Raw genomic sequence first — 19,390 nt, 5'->3', positions numbered from 1 at the left:
GAGAGTGTGACTGTCGCCAGCTTCTGTTTGGTCGCGCGGGGCAGCCCGCCCCAGTCACTACGGCGAGTGCGCGCCCGTTCTGTGCGCGTGTGCGCGCCCCGAGACCAGCCCCGGGGGGCCCGGAGCGCGGCGAGGAGCGTTAGGAAGCAGAGGTTGCCCCACGGGCTCGCGGAGCGCGAGGGCGGGGCTTCTGCCGGGCCCTTGCCCCGCCCACCGGCCCCGCCTGCCGTGCTTAGGAAGGGAGGAGGCGGCGCTAGGAGCCGGGACTCGGCGGGCGGCGAGGAGCGCGGAGCCGGAGCCGGAGCCGGACGTCGCTGCCGCAGCCACCTGCGCGGCAGTCATCAAGGTAGGGCGGCCCCGGGCCACCGGCCATACCTTCCCTGTCTGTGCGATGTGTGCGCGCTGCGCCTCCGGGCTGCAGCTCCCGGGGAGGGATGCTGGGGCTCGGCGCACCGCAAGGGACCCGGCGGGGCTCGGGGGACCTGGCTTCTAGCCCCTCTGCGTGACCTTGCACAAAGCACTGCTCCTCTCCAGGCCTCAGTTTCCCCATCGGGACAGCGGGCCCAGTGGTGGCCCCTTCCTCGCTGGGCTCTTGGGAGTGGCCGCCTCAAGCTCCAGCCTCCCGACGGCGAGGGGCCCGGATGGGTACTGTCTGCACAGCCCACCCGCAGTGAGGGCCTCTTATGCTGACTCTCATGCGAGTCGGTCCCGACAGTCCCCCCCATTAGTGGCCTGGGTGCCTCGCGGGACCTGTGTCGGGACCTCTTCCCTCTCCTGGCTGAGTAACCTGCTGGGCCTCAGCTTCCCTGTACAGGAAACAGGAAAGGGGGGGGCACACCCCCAAGTCCCTATCGAGCCGGCCTGGGCATGCAGGGTGGGGCGGTCAGAATCTGCCTGCCAAGTCTGCCTCCCGGTCTGGGGCTGGGGGAGCCCTGGGTTGGAGGTGGTGGGGCCCTCGGCCACAGACTTGCCTAGACCAGACCCATGCAGGCACCTGTATTTAGGGAATGGTGTGGAACATGCCCTTCCCCATCCCTTCCCCACCAGTGCTGACGCCCAGCTCTATGTCCCAGCCTGGTGTGATAGGGATGGCTTGTCCACACACGGACCCCAGAGGGGCTACAGTGCCAAGAGAGCCATGTCTGAGTGGGGTTCGGTCTGGGACAGAGCAGATGTCTGAGGGACTGTGGCTCCAAGCTCTCTGGGTGAAGAATACCTCTGGCATATGGCCCAGCCCCTTGGTCAGATCCCCTTTGGAAGGTCCTGCTGTCCCATTGCACACCCCTTGTTATGGGAATCTCACTAGCTGTAAACAGAGCTAGAATCTGCTAGTCCTGCTCTGAGCACACAGACAACATCTGACCCCTCCATCCCCCACTCCGAGGCAATCATCTGGTCCCTTAAATCAGTTTACCTCAGGGCTAAACAGCCCCAGATCCAGCATTGTTTCTCCTGTCAGAGCCTTAGGGAGCAAAGGCAAGACGAGGGAGCTGAGGTGTCTGCCCCAGAGCAGGCAGTAGTCAGCCTGGGGCTTATTCAGAACCCACTGTCATCAGGACTGGAATGTGTCCCCTGCACCCGTGGGTTAGCAGCTACCTTAGAGGTCTGGAGTGAGAGAAGCAGCCAGGGGAGCCCCTCTTCAGGCCTTCCAGCCCATGCGTGTTCTTCCCTGTCTTCTGTTGCCTGCCCTGATTGAGGGAGTAGTTTCTGAGAATCAGGTCTGGGCCTTCTGGTCTCTCTTGTCCCCCCTCATGACCTGCCCCTCACCCGGGAGCTTTCTTGCAGCCAAAAGAAGGGAGGCACTGCCAGGGAAGGTAGTGAGTACTGTGTCCTCAGAGGTTGTGAGCAGAGGCTGGATGAGCACTTGCTGGGGGTGAGCTGCCTTTGACTGCAAGTCTGGGACTCTAGGGCCGAAGTAGAGTGACCATGACCTTACCTTCTGGCCATGGTGGAGCTGCACAGAACTTGAAGCTAGACCACAAACGAGTGTTATTATCCCGTCGTAAAAGCAGACTAAGTACATGTGCTGTCACTTGAGCATAGCTCCGACGCACAGGCTTAAGTGCTACCTATGTCTCCTGTCATCTCTACCTGCATATAATCTGGGCTCTGTTTTCCTGCTCTACTAGTCCAAGCTATTTAGGCCTTGATTTAGAGGTATAGCAGATTCTGGTTATTAAAAAGTCATCCTATGCCAATAATTTTAAATACACCATGGAATTATGGAATATCTAAATTGAAAGGGATCTTAAGAGATCATCTCATTCAACCCCCTCATTTGACAGATAGGTATCCCCTATCCCTGGAGGGGATGTGACTTGTCAAAGGTCACACAGCAGATGAGCAACCAAGCCCAGCGATCTTGATTCCAGGACCAGAGAGAGAGAGAGAGAGAGAGAGAGAGAGTGTGTGTGTGTGTGTGTGGAAACACATACCACATAGTAAATGAAAGCAATCTGTATTTATTCCTATAAAATTAGCAGAAATAAATATAAAAGGATAAACATCTATGCTGGCAAAGCTATAAGGATTCTCCGGTAGCATTTAATTTTGCAGAGCAACCTGGCAGTTTGTTACAAAAGTCCATGAAAATGATCCTAACTTCCCTTTGCCCCTAGAATTCTAATTTGAGGACTTTACCCTAAGGAAGTAATTATATAGAGAGACGAGTGTAGTGCTGTTATTTACAAGAAGTTACCTTATGGTGAAGAAGCTCTTGGTGTTTTATCTGAGGCTTAATAAACATTTCATTTAAAAAGTACACCTTTAATAATAGTGATACTAAAGTTTCCATGTCCAGAGTCTGGCCAGCACAGGAGCAGTGTGGTCCAGAGGAAAAGCCATGAGACTCCTGTCAGCCTAGATTCCAGGATGAGCTCTTCCTCTACCCCACCGTGTGACCTTAGGTCAATCCCTGCCCCTTTCTGTACCTCACTTCCCCTATATGTGAAACGGGGTAGATTCAGTGATTGCTGAATTTCTTTGAACTCTGACAACCCACATTCTAGACTTAGCAAATCTCTGTAGAGGAAGCCTTTATTAGAAGGAGCAGTGAACACAGGGATAACCAAAGATTGTTGCAGCCTCCCTCCCCCATCATTAAATGAATCCCCTTAGAGGCAAGCAGCTAGCTAGGGGAAGGGGCTTCCCTCAGCCTTAGACCTTTGTTATCTCCAAATGGCCAGAACCTGGATTTTTTTTTTTTTTTTTGGCCGTGCCCCTTGGCATGGAGGATCTTAGTTCCTCGACCAAGGATCGAACCCATGTCCCCTGCACTGGAAGCATGGAGTCTTCCATGGGGAAGTTCCAGAACCTGGGTTATTTTAGAGCCTACTGTATTTTTGTTTTATCCTCTTTACCAAATATCAGGGGACAGAGATTTTTCAGGAGGATCGGAAAACAATTCAGCAAGATCCTCCATTTATTATGTTATGTCTATAGGCCGTGGCTTGCCTTCTTCAGAACAGATTGGAGGTGTTTAGCAATCACACCTATTATGAAGGGCGAGGACTTGGTGAACAAACATTTACTGGGCACCGACTGTGTATTAGGCCTTGAGGTACCTCCCAAGGGCCTGCAGGCTGCCATGCGAAACGTATTAGGTTATATGTGAAATGGCCAATATCTGGCTGTTTTTGACTTACAAGAAATGGCCATTTTATTTGGTTCAGCCTAAATGGAAAAAGATATAATTAAAAAGCACTGTGCTCCTTACCATAATTGAGAGATTGGCAGGGTGCGGTGGGGACTAGGACAGTGTGGTTACTGTATAAGCTTGGAGACGTCAAGTAAGAAGGACATGGGAGCCTCACCTCGAAGAATCAATAACAACAACAACAATAATAATAATAATAAGCTAACATGTATTGAGTACTTACCACCTGCCTGATTGTCCTAAGTGCTTCACAGTCATTCATGTAATCATTCAGCCTTTCATTTATTAAACACCTGCATTGCGCTAGGTATCTCCTAGGTGTTGGGGGGAAGGGGGTTCTTGACAGTAAACAAAATAGACCAAAAAGAAACAAAAATCTATCTTAAAAGAGCTTACAATCTAATAGGAAAAAAAGACAGACAATAAACCCTAAGTACAATAGGTGGTGATAAATGAGATGGAGCGAATAAAACATAGGAGGATATTTTGAGTGTGTGAGGGGGAATGGAAGGAGGGGTTGTGGTTTCAAGTAGGGTGTGTGTGAGGGGAATCACTGAGAATCACTTCTGGGCAAAGGCTTGAAGGAGGTGAGGGAGTGAGCTGGCTGATGCCCGGGGAAGAGCCGTCCAGGGAGAGGGAACAGCCAGTGCAAGAAAAAAGCCCTGAGGTAGGACCATACGTGACACGGTGAAGGAAGAACAGATGAGAAGAGTGCCACGAGGGAAGAGGAGACAGGTGAGAGAGGCCACAGGTCCGACTGTGTACCCTGTCTCGTACAACACGGACTCCTGTAAGTTTGAGGGAGGTACCACTTGTGTATCTCTTCTTCAGTTAAAGGGACAAAGGTACAGAGAGTTTAAGGGACAAAGGTACAGAGATTTTAAGTGACAAAGGTACAGAGAGTTAAAGTAACTTGCTGAAACAGGGTCTCATAGAGGAGCTAGGGCTTTTGGTCAAGGGCAGTGGGAGCCATGGAAGGCTTTTGAACAAGTTATGGGCATGGCCACATATGAGTGTTTTTTGGGTTTTTTAAATTTATTTTTATTTTTGGCTGCATTGGGTCTTTGTTGCTGCACGCGGGCTTTCTCTAGTTGCGGTGAGCGGGGGCTGCTCTTCATTGCGGTGCGCGGGCTTCTCATTGCGATGGCTTCTCTTTGTTGCGGAACATGGGCTCTAGGCACGTGGGCTTCAGTACTTGTGGCACTCGGGCTTCGTAGTTGTGGCTTGCGGACTCTAGAGCGCAGGCTCGGTAGTTGTGGCACACGGGCTTAGTTGCTCTGCGGCATGTGGGATCCTCCTGGACCAGGGCTCAAACCCGTGTCCCCTGCATTGGCAGATGGATTCTTAACCATTGTGCCACCAGGGAAGTCCCCACGTTTGAGTGTTAGTGCGATTCCTCTGGGGTACAGAGAGAGGGCTGTGGAAATAGTCCAGGCCTGGGATGATAAGGCTGGACCCAGGCAGCGTAAACCATTGAACGAGAAGGCAGAGGATCTGCCAAGCTTGGTGCTGGGGGTGAGGTAGGGGTCCAGGCCAGGTGAGTAGGAAGAGGAGGAAGCCAGGCTGGTCTTGGGCTTATTTATTTAACAAATACTTAATAGCACTTCTAATGCTCCAGGCGCCATCTAAGATTTTACATACACTGGCCCATCGAATCCTCAAAGGAATCTATAGAATAGATACTATTACTTATTATTTTTAATGGGTGTATTATATTGTATATAAATTGTATCTCAATGAAGTTAATTTACAAAGAAAGTATATTTGTTTTTTCCATTATAAGTACTTGATGATAATAGAGAATGTAGAAAAAAGAGAGGAAAACAGAAAATAAATCACATCTCTTTTTATCTTAGATAATCAATATAAATATTTTACTATATTTACTTGGGTTTCTTTTTCTACTATTATCCCCATTTTTCAGATGAGGACACTGTGGCCCAGAGAAGTTGGGCAGCTCGCCCAGGGTCATATATTTGGACCCATGTCATCTGGCTCCAGTGTTCAGGGTCTTAATCACCGCACTGTGTTGCCTGTAGGCAAATCTGGAATGTCAGTTGGTGGGTTCCATTGAGACACCCCCCAACCCTGCACTCATCACCCCCCCCAGCATCCTTTCACAGGTAGGGAAAGTAAGGCCCAGTGAAAGTTGGCACCTTGCTCAGCATCTCTCAACCAGTTGGGAGCAGATATGTGAGGTCTTATTCTAAGAAGAAATAGGGAGCTGAGAATTTGTAGGGTTGATGTGACAGCTGCTTCCAGCCTGGCCTTGAGCCCAGAGCTAGCAGGGGGCTGGCAAGTGCCATGACCCTGCCCATACAGAGTGCTGGGCACTTCCAGGGCAGGCCTGTGTTTTCTGGGTCCAAGAGTCTCAGCCCTCCAGCAGGCCCTGGGTGAGAGGCAGCCAGGGGTGGGGAGGGAGAGTTCGGGACCTTGCCAAGCCTGCAGGCCCCCTGGGACTTGTCTCTTGTACTCTGACTGTGCATTTATTTCTGGCTCCGGTGCCAGCAAAGTCCTGGGGCCGCCTGCTGCCAGGGATGCAGCCCTGGCTTTGGATCCCAGCACAGCCACTAGGTGAGCCTCAGCCGGGGTCCTTCCCTCCCCACCTGCAAAGTGGCATCATAATGGTGCCAGCCTCAGGATGAAGGGAGATGTAGATGGAAAGTTCTGGCACAGGGCGTGGCACAGTATTGGAGAGCCAACTACTGTTGCTGCTCCTGGGGCCACCCCAGGGTGTTGGCCCAGGCTGGGGGATTGAGCCTTCCCAGCCAGAGCCCTCTCCACGACGCTCCCCTTCATAACCTGGCTCGACCAGGGAGGCCCAGCCAGTGCAAGGGGAGACGGAAATGATCCTCAGGCAGTGGCTTGGAGTCCAAGATTACACACAGTGGGACACAGTGGAACAAAAGAGCCCACACCTCTGAGGAGGGAGACCTGACATGGCCACTGACATGCTCTGTAGGCAAGTCCTGTCCCTTCTTTATGCCCCGCTGTCCTCTTCCATAAAGTGGGCAGGGCATTTCCTACCTTAATAATCGTAACAATCTTCATCCCAGCAGCCATCTATTGAGGTTTTACTATGCCTGGGGGGTAAGGATGGAGATAAGCCAGACTCATCACTGCCTTCAAGGGCGCACAGCCTGGTCGGGGGCTCAGTTCTGATAGGGAAGCCGTGGAGCTGTGGGCTCTCAAGGAGGGGCACCTAATGCAGCCTGGGGTGGGGTGGGAGTTAAGGAGGCTCCCTGGAGGAGGTGATGCCTGGGCCAGGTTGTTAGTGGCATTTGGAGTTGGCCGGACTCTGAAGGGCAAGAAAGCAAGAAAGGTCATTGGGTAAATTGCCCCACTTCTCTGAGCCTCAGTCGTATAAAATTGAGATAATAAATACGTGCTTTGCCTAATGTATACAGCGGTTGTGAGTCTTAAAATTGGATAGAAAGCATGGAAGCACTTTATGAACTATAAAATGCCAGGCACCTGTTCATTGTTGTTTACTGTGATATCTGGAGTTCCCAGGGGTTAGGGAAATACCAGGGCAGCATCTGGGTCCAGGAGAACATCTGGCCTGTTTTGAAAGATCTACAGTCAAATCCAGCAGAGACAGACAACCTCCATTCACCTCACACCCCTTGATTTAAGGGTTCCAGAGTATTTCTGTGCTGGGGAACGGCTTTGCTTTGAGGAGGCCCTGAGAGCAATTACGATCCAGTCACAGCTCTGTCCCAAGGAAGGGGGGACAAGTGTCCGTAGGAACCCATCAGGCCCACAGCACTGCATCCTGGGAGAGGCTGGGTGCCCTGATCAGGCCTCAGGGACCTGACCAAGGGGCACTGTAGAGAGCTGCCAGGTGAAGGGATGGAGGATAGGGGAGCACCGTGAGGTCACTGGGAAGAAACCAGTCTATGTAGAGGGAGGTCTGCAAATTTGTATTGCCTGGAAAAGCAAGGAAAAGAGTGGTGTGTGGTATGAGCCCATTTTGGTTTGAATGTGAGGAAAGAATAGATCTACACACATGTAAATACAGAAAAATATTCAGAAAGACACACATCAAGCTGGTTGTTTATCACTAGATGGCAAAATTTTGTTTTCTTTTTTCTGTATTTTGAAATTTTATATGTGATAGACATTTTATTTCTATAAAGATGTGGCTGTATGTAATGTATGTTACGGTGGAAGGTAGGTAGTACGATCATCTGGCCAGCCTGCTGTCACCAGGCTGGAGGGTTTAAGGAGGCACCTGCAGCTTGAGGACTTGGGTGAGGCCTGGAGGACGTATCCTCGGTGCTGGTCTTCCAGAACAGTTGAGACAGGGTCCAGGGATGGCTTGATGTAGGAGTCACATGGGAGGAGAGGTCTCTGGGGGTCTCTGGAGTTGTTCCCAGCACTCTCTTCTTGGGACAAAGACTAAGGGTTTAGATGGCTGCAAGCACAGTCAGCATTATGACCAACTGCCTGAAGCCAGGAACCCCAGGCCACATCAGCAGAAGCATAGAGTCAGATGCAGAAAAATGAAGGTCTTGCTGGAGTTTAGGCTACCCCCTGAGTGGGACTGGAACAGCTGGGACAGATCCAGAGGCCGCCGGGCTGGGGAAGAGCCTGTGCCTTCAGATTCCGTGATGCTTCTGGCTTCCACCTCAGCGTGCCAGACCCCAGAAGACCCTTTGCCCTCAGTGATGTGTGTTCTCAGTCTTTGGTCCCTGGGACTCTCACAGACCTTCTCATCTCTTTGCAAAGAGTAAAGAAGCCAAACTACTGTCCTATTTCATGGAATACAGGGCACAGCCAGTTGTGAGATAATATACCATTATTTTATAATCCATTAAGAAAGAAAAAGGGCAGCCAATTAAACTATAAGTTGCATCCCAGTTTCAGAGATGTTAAAATGTTAAAAACTCTTGTGTCTTAGAATCAATTAAATGTGACGTGTGACAGGCCCCACCCTAGATTCTATTTTTTTTAAACTAACTTTATTTTTTATTTTTACTTTTTAATATATTTATTTATTTATTTTTGGCTGCATTGGGTCTTCGTTGCTGTGCGCGGGCTTTCTCTAGTTGCCTCAAGCGGTGGTTTCTCTTGTTGTGGAGCACGGGCTCTAGGCACGCGCGGGCTTCAGTAGTTGTGGCATGCGGGCTCAGTAGTTGTGGCTCGCAGGCTCAGTAGTTGTGGCGCACGGGCTTAGTTGCTCTGCGGCATGTGGGATCTTCCCGGACCAGGGCTCGAGCCGGCGTCCCCTGCATTGGCAGGTGGATTCTTAACCACTGCGCCACCAGGGAAGCCCCCCACCCTAGATTCTTAATGTATATTCACTTATTTAATCCATACAGCAAACTTGTGGCTAGATATTCTTGTCCTCTTTTTACAGTTGAGGAAACAGGGGCCCAGAGAAGTTAAGTTACTTGCAAAGTTGCACAGTCAGCGAGAGGTAAAGCTAGGATTTGAACCCTGTCCTAACTGGATTCCACCACATTTTCCTAATCCAACTCCACAAAGACAAGGCTCCTGAGCTCTGGCCCTTGGGAAGTGAGAATGTTCAGCAAAGTAAACGTATGTCAGTGCAGAAATGCCTGGTGGGCAGGCCGTTAAACGCTGGGTGCTCTGAGTAGTGCGGGGCCTAGAGGAGGGCTGGGGAGCTTATGGACAGGAAGGAGCTTTGGGAGCTTGCTGGCTGGGTCATTAGTCTCATCCTTGTTATGACCATTTCCAAGAGTAGGTTGGCCTATGGCCTGCCCTGGAGAGAGACTGCGGAGGTATATCCCACACAGATATCCCAGAACCTCACTCAGACATATCCACTCATTCATTCCCTAAATAGTAATTTTTCAATTTGATTTTTTGAAGGAGACCTTTGTTCGTTATTGATCACTTTCTGCATGTGAAACAGAGCTCAGAGCTAGGGATCCAGAGCAGAGCAAAACAGATAAAGGGGCTGCCCTGGTGAGCTCACAGACCAGAGAAGAGCTGGGCAGTAACTGGAGAGTCCCACAAAACCCGGAGAAGAGGGGCATAAGGAGTGTGCAGAGTAGAGAAATGTGCCTAGTCCAGGATCACTGCAGAAGGCTGTTCTAAGGGAAGGACTTTTGAGCTGAGATCTGAAAGATGAGTAGGAAGTAACCAGGTGAGGGTGGGGAGGGGAACATGCTAGACCAGAGAAACAGCCTGTGCAAAGGCCCTGAGGCTGGAGGAAATGGACTTTTGAGGAATTAAAGGCACTGAGTGTCTGTAGCTCAGATCCCTGGGCAAGGTGAGTGTGGAAAGGTAGAGTGGGCCAGAGCCTTCAGGCCCTGCAGCAATGGCCATGGAGTGGCATGCTTAGATTTCCATCTTTTGAAAAGATCAGGGGCAAGATGGTTGGTATCCAAGACTAAGTGACCAAGTGAGAACAAGTGGTAGCTGTGGGAATGGACCTATGTGGGTGGTTTAAGAGATGTTTAGGAGGTGGAGGAGTGTGGGATGAGCGATGGATTGGCTGTGGGTACAAGGAGAAGGAGGCCACATGGGCGACCCCTGGGATCTGGCTTGTCTGCAGTGCCCTTCACAAGGCCTGACTCGCAGAGGGAGGGGTTCAGGGGGCGGGGGAGACAAGCAGTAGTGGGAAAGGACTTCACTCTGTGTGTGCCTCCTGCCCTCATCTGGTTTTCGTCTATTTTTTTCCCCAGCAGTGCTTAGATATCCTGGTTCATCCAGCATCAGGGTTTTGCCAGACAATATGGGAAAAGTCAGCAGGATGAAGGATTTTATGGTGTTGATAAGAGTGAGGTGTTGGATCCTGGAACTGAGGGGAGGAAATAGAGTGAAGAGAGAAGGAGGCAGATGGGGGAGAGAAGGTTGAGGAGGCCAGTGATGGAAGTTCTCATGGGTGAAGGTCTGCAGTGGGGGGAGGCCTGGCCTGATGTCCCAGGTTGCTGGTACAAGAAATGGGCATCATGGTGTGTAGATGTCACATGGCCCAGACACCATCCTACAAGCTGGCCTTTCAGAAAAACTGGAGCCAATCTTGACAGATTATGTTGTCCTAGAGAGGGGTCTCTGGTCCAAGGCTCTGTCCTTGGGCCTGAACCCATTTTTATTGACCCATCGGGGGTGCTGACAAAGGGCTGGTCATATCTGGACGTGCCAGGAAGCTGGAGGCGTGGAGGGTGTGATCAGCAAGGAGGTGCTTGGACTTTGGAAGCAAGTGGAACTGTTTCCGTCATGGGGCTCATCTGAGGTCACACAGCTAGGAAGTGGCTCCCTGGTTTGGTTTTCTGTGCTGTGGATTCCAGATTTCAGAGGGTAGTTCCTTTCTTGTATCTTGCTCTGAACCTGAGAACATGACACTGCTGAGTTTGCAGCCTGGGAGGGGAATTGTAGCCAGCTACGGGATGGCTGGGACTGCATGCAGGAAGACTTCCTGGAAGAGGGAGCATCTAAGCTGAGCCTGTAGCAGCTGGACAGAGTGATGGGGAGGGAGATATTGGCAAAGGAACAACAGAAGCCAAGGGCTGGCGAGGGGAAGCACACTGAGCTTTTTGGGGAGGCATTGAACATACAGTCTGAGTCTGGTCTGGCTCAATCTAAAGGGAATAGTATCAGATACTGACCAGATGCCAAGGGCAGGGAGGTGGAAACAACCCACCCTGGCAGGGAGGAATGTTTTATCACTGACATTGTTTAGAATTATATGCACATAATGATAATAAAATCAGGCTTTTTGTCTCTCTTATTATTGTTTTTAAGTTCTCTATAGCAAATACACCCCGTTATTGTCTGCACCCAGGCTGACTGCTCACCTCCCTGCTGCCTTTGTCCCCCCACTTCCCCTTCCCAGCAGGGGGGAAGAGAGCCATAGAGATAGGAGCAAGATTTCAGCCTGTGCCTCAGAAGGCCCAGGACCCATGTCCACAGCTGCCCACGCCTTACCAGGCCTGGGCTGGCATACCTTGGGGACCAACTGGGCTGCAGGGCTCCAAGTCCTGTGGTGTCCAGGGCTGCAGTTGGTGGTCAGAGGCAGAATTCTTGGGCTCTAGGGGAACCCCAGATCTCACCCTCCTAAACAGAGCCTTCCAGAGTAATAAGGACAGTAGTAATACCCTTCAGGGGTTACTTCCCAGCCCACAGATGTCACCCTCATGGGCACTCAGACAACAGCTGGACCCAAATAGTCCCGTTTCACCGATGAGGCTTCAGAGTGACTCAGAACCGTGGCCAGCTGATGACCCCATGTCCCTCATCCTGATGGCACTTGTAACCTTTTCTGATATCTCCCTGCCACCCACGGCCACCCTCAGAGCCAGTGGGTGATCTTACATCACAAGGGAGGCAGCCCAGAGGGTGAGAGGTCAGGCAGCTGCCTACGGCCCAGTGAGAGAGCCATGAAGGGGCCCACTGTGGCCAGGACTCAGAGATGTTAGCATCAAGAACTAGAGATTTGCATTCTCTCTGGGATCTACCACTGACCAACTAGGTGACCTTGGACCAGTTACATCCCTTCTTGGGTCCTTGTTTCCTCACCTGCAAAGTGAGGGGTTAAACTAGGTGATCCCTACCATCCCTTGCAGCCTGAAAATCTTCTCTGAGAGTCTCCCTGCCTTCTATTCTGGCGGCCTCCAAGGTGAGGTACGCAAGATGCTCATTGGGGTGCAGGAAAAAATATCATCTAAACAAGAAAATCATTCACGTTTGCTCACATTTGCCAGGTGTAGACACACTGACACACTCTCCAGTCAGGGGTCAGGCAGCTTCATGTCTCATGTCTCCAGAAGTCTCTGAGAAAGGGGTGACAAGGACATCCTACTCTTTGGTTTGTTTTAGGGAGGTTATCCCAACTAATTAAACTGGTCAGTTAATCCAGGTTAATCTAGACTAATGAATCCAGATTGGATTTGTGGATTATATTAACCAGTTTTAACAAACTAACCCTCACAGAATGGACAAGTGGTTTTGAAAGATTTCTATGAGGACACTGGATTGTTAGTAATTCTGATAATGCTAGAGCATGGGGACAAGACAATGTGAGAATTAACACTTGGCTTTCCAGCACTATCACTTCAGTCAGCCACAAGGCAAGGAAGAAAAAAAAAAAACGTGAAACAAGAAGTCAGCACAAGATTTTTTGTGTGGGGGAGGACACTATTCGAAATAGAGATTTACAGTCCCTCTGATTAATGATGAATCTCGCCTCTTGTGTATATTGTACCTGATGTCTGCAGGTGATGGTTACTTGTATATAATATAATCCATTGGGGTGGGTGAGCTCGATGTTTTTCCCCTTGGAAGGAGTAAATGATCAAAACAGTTTGGGGCCCACTGCTGTAACTTTCTGGTCTTTTCTATGCTGCGGCCACTTCTGACACACCACCACCTTTGTGATCATACTTGGCTCGAGTGAGATGCGATTTCTCCATTTTTCTACCCGTTCCCAGGGCAAAGACTCCATGGCTACCTCTGGGCCCACAGAGCCCAGCATGGGGGTCTGTCTCCAACTGGGGACTTGGAAAATATGGGTTGAGTTGATGTGCTTCAGTTTACCCTTCATGCTCTACTGGCCTTTCTAGCAGCAAAGACTTGGGGTCTGTCTCCTCTCCTGACCCCAAGGAGCTCCATCTTTCCCAGCCTGAACCACACTCTGGAGAAACACAGCCCACCTTTCCAAGGTCTGAGCCTCAGGAGGGCCCAGCTAGGGTGAATGACCCTCGGCCTCACAATTAGAAGACCTTCTTCCCCAGCCATCCTTGGAATTTGTTCCTCTGAGAACAGCAGCACAGATAAGAAGCAAAATATTTGACACCGTATCCAGGCACAGGATCAAAGGAGACTTTGTTCCGTGTCTGAGAGGACTCTCCTGGGCTGGGAGTGCTGGAGACCTGGATCCCATTCCTGGTTCTGCCCTGTGTGTGTGGCCCTGGGCATGCTGACTCAGTTTCCCCTTTCGTACCTCGTGACCTCTGGGGGGTCTGGCCAGTGCTGCTTTTCTGAGATGTGAAGTCTGGGATCTTTTTGGAGACCTGCTCTACTGAGTGGTTCTTTGCCCCTATCTGGAGGGTTTGGGTATGCTCTGGGCTCCAAACTGGGTGAAAGATGGGGACAGCTTGGAGCATTACTGTGAGGCAACCAAAATGGGGCAAAGATGGGAAACTGAGTCGCACAAGAAACTCCCCAACCTGGAGCAGAGCCATCCCAGGGTTAGGTGTCAGGGGCCTCAGATCTCTGGAAGGGCTGTTGTGGGGCGGAGAAACGGATGTGGTTGGTGGGGCTCCAGGGATGGAGAAAGGGCAGTGGGGGAAATCGTAGATTTCCGCTCAGTAGAAGGGGGAAGTCTAACGGTTGAGTTCTCCTGCCCCCCCGGAAGGGGTGAGCTTCCCTTCAGCAGAATAGTACAAGCCGAGACATGCAGACTTTTCAGATGGAATGGTGTGGAAAGGAGAGCAGAGAGCTGGGCTGCATGCCTCCCTGGGTCCCTGACCCTGGGCAGTCCTGGGTTATTGTGTCTGTTTCCTGCCCCCAGATGTAATAAGATCATTTGAGAGAGGGGGTTAGTGGGTCTGGCTGAGAATTAGATTAGGCAAGAATTAGAGCGTTAGGCTCTAAATCAGCACTGAGGGCTGGGGGAGGGGCATAAGGCTTCCTCTGTTTTCATCCAGTGAAGGGGATTTTCATGTCTCCCGGCACAGACGACCCCTGAATCACTCCTGAATCTTTAGATCTTTAGGTGTCGCCTCTCTGAAGAGAAAAGGAACATGGGCACTTTGTGCTTCTGGTTTAATCTGTAAGCCCTGTTCAAAGTCCTAAATATTCATTTCAATCCATTAATACAGGTAAATAGTTTAAAACTGTGCCTTCTTATAGTGAGCAGTCAATATAAGTTACCATTATTACTTATTAAAAAAAATTTTTTTATTGAAGTATAGTTGGTTTACAATATCTTATTAGTTTCAGGTGTACAACACAGTGATTCAGTATTTTTATAGTTAGATTATACTCCATTTAAAGTTATTACAGAATAAAGTCTATATTTCCCTGTGCTGTACAACGTATCCTTGATGCTTATTTATTTTATACACAGTAGTTAGTATCTCTTAATCCCATATCACCCCCTCCCCACTTCCCTCTCCCCACTGGTAACCACTAGTTTGTTCTCTATGTCTGTAAGGCCGTTTCTGTTTTGTTGTATACATTCGTTTGTTTTATTTTATTACCTTCCACATATAAGTGATAACATAAGAGTATTTGCTTTCTCAGTCTGACTTATTTCACTAAGCGTAATACTCTCTAGGTCTATCCCATGTTGTTGCTGTGATTACTTATTTTGAATTTACCTTGCGTTTACCATGTGCCAGGCAGTGTTGTAAATGCTTGTCAGGTATGAACTCGTTCACTATTACCACCCCATTTTATAGATGGAAAACCTGAGGTCTAGAGAGGTGGACTCACCTGTCCAGAGTCTTTCAGCTGGTATGAGGTGGGGCTGATGTTTGAGCCCAGCAGGTGGGCTCCTGACTATGTCTGTAACCCCTGCTATGCCACCTCTCGACGTTGTCATATTGGTCTCGAGTGTCCTCTGTGTAATAAAGAAAGAAAGCGCCTTTGCCTCCATTCTCCCTTCAGAGCCTCCCAAAGCCTCAGGCAGGGATGCACATTCCCATTTTATGGATGGGGCCCAGGGGCACAGAGAGGGACAGTGACTTGAGCAGGGTCACACAGCCGACGAGGGCAGAGCAGAATGGAGCCGGGCCCCTGATCTCAGAATATCTGTGCACCATCGCTCTACAGAGCAGGGCTCCCAGCTGAAGCCCGGTGGGAGTACGTGCTGGTTATTGAGGGCACCGCTCCCTTAAGGGGCCCCTTCCTTCCTCACAAGGAGCAGAGCCAGCTTGATAGAGAGGGCAAGCAAGCCAAAGAGAAGGTGATGGGGAAAGCCACCCTCTGCCAGGGAGAAGGTCGAGGCGGTCCTGGAAGTGCCTGAAGGAGGGGCAAGGATCGTCACCCTGCAGGGCCCCTTCTGCAGGAGGCCTAGGCAGAGAAGGCTCTGACTAGCCACGAGTAAAAGGGTGAAGGGGCAACCAACCTGCCCTCCCACCCCCTGAGGTCACGTCAGGGACCGACTCTAAGGCCAGGGGTCAGGGAGGGTGAAAAGAAGCAGGTGCTCCCTGGGGAAACAATCATGGAAGCAGAGGTGGAGCCAGTGAAGGAGTGCAGGAGAGCTGGGTGCTGATCTAGCTTGGTGCTGCTGTTTCTTTCTTTTTTTTTTTAATTAATTAATTTTTTATTTTATTTATTTTTGGCTGCATTGGATCTTCATTGCTGCACACGGGCTTTCTCTTGTTGCAGAGAGCGGGGGCTACTCTTTGTTGTGGTGCGCGGGCTTCTCATTGCAGTGGCTTCTCTTATTGCAGAGCACAGGCTCTAGGCACACGGGTCTCAATAATTGTGGCTTGCGGGCTCAGTAGTTGTGGCTCGCAGGCTCTAGAGCACAGGCTCAGTAGTTGTGGCACACGGGCTTAGTTGCGGCATGTGGGATCTTCCCGGACCAGGGCTCGAACCCATGTCCCCTGAGTTGGCAGGTGGATTCTTAACCACTGTGCCACCAGGGAAGTCCTCAGTGCTGCTGTTTCTCTTTTCCTTTTTTTTTTTATTGTGGTAAAATATACAAAACATAAAATTTATCATTTTAACCATTTTTAAGTATACCATTCTGTGGCATGAAGCACATTCACACTGTTGTGCAGTCATCCCACCATGATTTTTTAATTTTTTTTTTTTTTTTTTTTTTTTTTTTGCGGTACGCGGGCCTCTCACTGCTGCGGCCTCTCCCGTTGCGGAGCACAGGCTCCGGACGCGCAGGCCCAGCGGCCATGGCTCACGGGCCCAGCCGCTCCGCGGCATGTGGGATCCTCCCAGACCGGGGCACGAACCCGCATCCCCTGCATCGGCAGGCGGACTCCCAACCACTGCGCCACCAGGGAGGCCCATGATTTTTTAATTTTGACTTCACCGTAGCTTACTCTATTCTTTAATGGTTTGCTTGCATGTATGGATGAAAAATGCGCATTCAGTGCTAAAATATCATGTTTAGCAAAGGAACCGTACGTAGGACACTAACACACAACTTGCCCTGTGCCAGGCACTGCTCTAAGGCAATGTAAATGGATAACCGTATGGAATCGTTATGATTCCCCTATAAGGTAAGTTCTGTTATTGACCCTAGTCTACAGATAAGGAGACCGAGGCATAGAGAGGTTTGGTATCTTTCCCACTCCCCCCACCCCGGCTCTTGTCTGGGCCCACTGGTTTGTTGAGACCTCACTGTGTGCCAAGGCTAGAGGCTCTGTTCCACTACCTGCCTCATCTCACAGCAGCCCAGCCAGAGGTAGGTGCCGTGTGGTGCTGAGACTTAGGGAAGCTGAGCTGGGTTGGTAGCCGGGTCTCTAACTCTGAAGCCTGTGTCTTGACTACCTGCCCTCCATGCCTGCTGTTCAGGTGGTGAAGCTGTCGTGGGAACACCTGCGCGATTCTTGAGTGCTGGCCTGAATCCGCGTTTGTGTATTTAAAAGAATCTTGTAGAGAGAAATCCCAGGATCACAGCCCCAAATGGCCCCGAGTTAGGAACTGGCTGTGTGCTCACAGAGCCTTTGGAGGTCAGGTTCCCACTAGTTGTGTAACCTCAGGAAAGTGCCTCCGTCGCTCTGAGCTGAGTGCAGCTCGCTGCATCCAGGAAGTGGGGATAGTTCTCCCCACCCCAAGGCGGCTGTGAGGAGTGAATGGAATAGTGAATGGGAAGGACTTTGTAAATCATACAGCAGGGCTGTAGAGCAGTGGTTCTCAGAGTGGTCCCTGGACTAGCTGCATCAGTGCCGCCTAGCAACTTGCTAGAAATGCAGAATTCTCAGGATCCACCCCAGACTTGCTGAATCAGAAACTCTAGGATGGGCCCAGCAGTCTGGGTATTAATCAGCCTTCCAGGGGCCCCTGATGTGCTCTCAAGTTTGAGACCCACTGTTGGGAGAGATCCTTCCAAAGTGTAAATGAGATACTGTCACCAGTCCTGGCAGAGTCAGTCTCGGGGCAGAAGTGCCTCTTCGGCCCGGGGTGCTGACATCTTTCCTGTACTCTTCGTCCTCCAGTGAACCTCCCATCCTCCTGCCCTCCCTGGCCTGCAGGCCCAGCCTGAACAGATGTGGGCAGAGCCCAGAGAGGATGGAAATGGGGAGAAGTCCTCACCATCTTCCCCTGGCATCTGTTGCAGACACTGCCTGGGGAATTGATTAAGGCTACACAGTGGCATTTATCTCCAGGTTGATACGCAGGCTGGGGAGAAGCAGTTGGGAATTTCCCATCACCCTCCTGTGTGGCTGGTCCAGGAAATGGAGGGTTGGGCTGCCCAGGCTCGGGCAGGAGTAGGCAGCCCTCAGTCATACCTGGGGACTCTTCCCACAGGGAAATGGGTTGAATGATGAAAGGAAGCTATTTTCTGATCTAAAACCCCAGCTTCTGAGAAGTGGCCCAGGAATGGGCCTCGAGGCCGGGCTTCCCAGCTCCATGTTTCTCTCAAAGAGCTGAGATCTGTGGAGGGAGATCAGGCCTTGACTCCTGGTCAGCCATCCGCCAGCTCTTCCCCGATCACTCAGGCTTCTCTCCTCCTGAGTCCAGACAAGGAAGGCCTCAGAATCCTCCTCCTCCTCTTCCTCTCACCATATTCCACAGCCCCTCCAGCAGATTGGAGCTGGGCGTGAAATGAACCCACTTATTTCTTCCTTAGACACAGCCCACAGTTGAGGAAAGAAAATAGTTGCCCTCCCTAATGGCAGGGGCTATATCCACCTCAGCCCTGACAGGTCACACCCTGGTTATAGACTTTGACACCTCCCTCCGTGGTCTCAGGTTTCAGCTCAGCCAGCGTTCAGAGCCTTGCCCTGGCACCTTTCCAGTCATGGCCCTCATTTTTGCTCCTCTGCATCTGCTCAGGCCCCAGCTGAATTGGACCCCTGGGTTCCCTGGATATGCCTTTGCCTGCCCACCCCTCACCGCCTGGCTCAGTGCAGAGTTTCCACCTGCAGTGCCGTCCCTACTCTGTCCTGGGCTCGCTCTGCTCAGCCTTGAAGGCTTAGCTCAAACACAGCCTCCTGGCAGCCCTTACCCACTCGCCAGGTTTCAATCTCCCTGCTACCCCACATTGAGTTTGCTGGCCTTTCCCATCAGTCTGGGCTCCTGGGGGCTAAGGATCGTTCCTGCCTCTGCCTCACGGAACCCAGCACAGGCTGGACTCACAGAAGGTCCCAGTGATGCTGCCTGGACTCACTCTGGGCCCCAGGTCCCTGCAGCAGGGCAGGGTGAGAGCTGATTTGTAGGTCCACTGATGACAGAATTCGGGCCCCCTGGCCAGGTGCCCATCCCAGAATAGAGCTTCAGGGCTTCAGCCCTACTCCAGGATCGCTATGGGGCTGTAAACAAGGCACCTTCCCTCTTTGTTTCTCAGTGTCCCTCTCTGTCCAAAGACAGATCCAGACGTGCTGCCAGAGAATGGACAGTAAGCAAGAAGTGGAGCTGTCAGATTTTCAACCTCTGGGAGGCACCTTTAAAAAGTCTCCGTGACCCTTGTCTCTCGAAACTCACAGATAAGGAAATTGTGGGGCAATAAATCTTCGTGGAGTTTTGGTCAGGGCCTGACCAGGGGGAGTAAACAGGAAGAAGGCCTGCTCTGTGTCTCCAGAGGGTCAAGGCAGGAACAGCTCTGAGGACTGGGGCAGCTGCCAGGCAGGC

The 19,390-nt window shown here is 51.0% G+C and overlaps 1 protein-coding gene across 1 annotated transcript in view; it reads left to right on the top strand.

Moving 5' to 3' along the window:
• The first annotated feature begins 275 nt into the window (after positions 1-275).
• The window catches only part of CORO2A (coronin 2A), a 55,504-nt gene continuing 36,389 nt past the window's right edge, over positions 276-19,390 (top strand). The window contains exon 1 of the mRNA XM_082619721.1: positions 276-346. The gene's annotated coding sequence lies outside the window, so the exon portion shown is untranslated. The remainder of the gene's footprint in view (positions 347-19,390) is intronic.

Source organism: Mesoplodon mirus (assembly GCF_964341445.2).
Source record: "Mesoplodon mirus genome assembly, chromosome: 1".
Taxonomy (NCBI): Eukaryota; Metazoa; Chordata; class Mammalia; order Artiodactyla; family Ziphiidae; genus Mesoplodon; species Mesoplodon mirus.
Note: the sequence above shows the minus strand (reverse complement) of the source record. Positions and strands in the feature narration are given on the sequence as shown.